Source organism: Scaptodrosophila lebanonensis, unplaced genomic scaffold (genome assembly GCF_003285725.1).
Source record: "Scaptodrosophila lebanonensis strain 11010-0011.00,11010-0021.00 unplaced genomic scaffold, SlebRS2 tig00000085-arrow-pilon, whole genome shotgun sequence".
Lineage (NCBI taxonomy): Eukaryota > Metazoa > Arthropoda > Insecta > Diptera > Drosophilidae > Scaptodrosophila > Scaptodrosophila lebanonensis.
The window spans coordinates 2493404-2496247 of record NW_022060564.1 but is presented as its reverse complement, the minus strand read 5'-3'; positions in this window follow the sequence as shown (position 1 = coordinate 2496247).

The window sequence follows — 2844 nt, the reverse complement described above, 5'->3', positions numbered from 1 at the left end:
GACTGCAATGTCACACAACGATTATATGAGCTTTCGATTTATAACTCAATCACTTGTTTCAAACCGTTTGCAATGCTGCCTTTTAAATATTATTTGTTGTATTATACGCTGTTCGAAGATTCGAAGAAATTTGATTTGATTTGTAAAAACACACGCAAAATATTTTCCGTTTGACACTTTTCCGACGCCAACGAAACGCGCAACGAAACACACAACTGTTTGAAGGACGCTGCCTGCCGTAGATCCGGAGCGCTTGGGCTGACGGACCAACTGTGAATGTGAAAGGCGTCCAGCCAGCTGCGCACAGACCGCCAATTACGAAAGTGAAGCTGCCAAGAAGAGGTCCTTTTTTGCAGTCAATTTGACAGGCACGGACACACACACACACACACACACATACAGACACAGACGCGCATAAAAGCCAAAAGCAGCGGTGGCTGCAGCGCCGCCACCATCCACACCCACACCCACAACCACACCGCCTTCAGAGCGCAAAAAGCCACAAAACGAGCCAACGATGCCGCGACAACAACAAAAAGCGAAGGAGGACGACGACGACAGCGACAAAGCCGGGTGGAAAATTGAAAATAAAATGAAAAAAGGAAAACGGAAAACGGCAAGGCGGTAAGGCGACGGTAGCCAACGGAAAAAAAGCATGCGAGCAAATGCAGAAGCAAAACGTCGACGAAAAAGTCGAAAATTTACGAAAAGCTACAGAATGTTACATTTCATCCCTTGAGAGCAGCAGGACGACGACGCTGCTGCGCCGCAGCGGCCAACCAGTCAGCCAACCAACCAACCAACCCAAACCCAATCATCCCCTCCCACTCCCACCACCCCCCCTCCCCCACAAAACGCGCGGCATTGCGGCCAAGTGGCGAGCACAACAATCGGGCAGCCAACCGGAAAACGCCCTTTTTTTCCATGCCCTGCCTGATGCGATTACAACAAATGAGGAGACTTCCTGCCGTCCACCATTTTTGTTTTGCTGCTGCCGCCCCACCATCGCACACACACACACACACACACACATACACTGCGACATATCCTGTGGCTTTCGACAATTCACCACAAAATGTCAAGAATGACGAAAAGCTAGCAACGGAACGCAACGCAACGCAACGCGTCGCTGCCGTCATCATCAGCGGCGCAGCAGCCACCAAATGGGAGTTCAGGCCTCTCTCAGTATCTGTATAATATATTTATGTGTGTGTGTGTGAGTTGCATGTGCTGGCATGCCAATCTCTCGTCCTGCTCTTTATGTGCTCGGTGCGCTTTCTCTCTTCGTGGCGCTTCCGTTTCCACTCTACTCTCCTTGGCCCCCAATGCCTTCTGGCTCAGCAAATATCTTCACCTCTGTCCGCCCTCCCGTCTGCCTCGCTGGCTTCTTTCGTACTTATATTTATACTCTGTACATGAAATGTACAAGAGTATATTAGGTTTGCGGGAGCTGAAAAATGTAACAGGCAGAAGGAGGCGTGGCAGACCCCACAAAGTATATATATTCTTGATCAGCATGACGAGACGAGTCGATCTAGCCCTGTCTGTCTGTCTGTCCGTCTGTCCGTCTGTCCGTCTGTCCGTCCGTATGAACACCTGGATCTCAGAGACTATAAGAGATAGAGACACCAAATTTTGCACGAAGATGCGTTATGTGTGTATTCTATACGAGTTTGTTTTATTTTTTTGATTTTCCCCCCCACTTCCCCCCTATGGGGGTTTTCCCGATTTTCCATTCGTATAATCGCCTATATCTCGGAGACTATAAGACCTAGGAACACCAAATTTTAGTCCCAGATGCCTTATGTGAATACGCAGAAAATGTATATTTTGGAATTCCCCTCCCTCCCCCCTCTACCCCGCAAATCGTAACTCCCGTAATTCTTGGAATTTCTAACTAAAATTTTGGAAATACCCCCAGTTAGTTATTATGTGTCCGTATGCCAAATTTCATTATGATAGACCGATTTAACAAGAAGTTATAGCCATAAATATATTTGCTGATGCAGCGCTGCTGCAGCGCTGCTCAAGCGCTGCCCGCGGCTGTTGTTGATGTTGCTGTTTGGTTGACTGCGAAAATGCTTACACAGACACGAATAGATGCGCATAGGCATACATAGACTCACACAGACGCAATTGCTATGTAAATGTGCAATTATAAACCCTTTACGTGAGTTCGAATACCGAGAGAGGTAAAATCGATCAAATTTTTTTTTTTATTTTCTTAATTTTTTTTATTTTCTATAATTATTGTAAACATATGTACAGAGTATTTCGAAGTCGGGACACCCGACTTTAGCTTTTTTACTTGTTTTTTACTGGGTCGGAGCTGTGCTTGTAGGCTGTCGGATTATTAGTTCTAAAGTCAGGATCTCAGCTGTGCGGCGCTACAGTGTGCAGCATTCCGGGTTTGACTGAAAATTTGTATTAGAAGGCTATATATTTGTGTTATAATAGCTTCGATTTTCTGCCCTGTTATTCTCGTAGTTGTTGTATTTCGTAAAGTATTAATGTATATACAGATGTATGTTTTGTAAATGTTGTTTCTCTAGTTTGGTTTTAACATCTAATCCAATTGGGCTTTGTAAATATTTTCGATTATGTAGAATTAGACGCTTAATATATATTGTCGCAGCGTAATGCAAACTGTATCTTTATTTTATTTATTTGATTTTTTTTTCTTTAATTTTAGTTATGTTTTTACTTTTTATTTCATTTTTTAATTTTTATTTGGTTTTTCATTTTATTTATATGTTTTATTTATATAAGGCTTACTAACAATTATTTAAAAAGATTAAGTTTTATTCTTTAGCAACTTCTCTCTGATAAATCAGTGACCTCTTC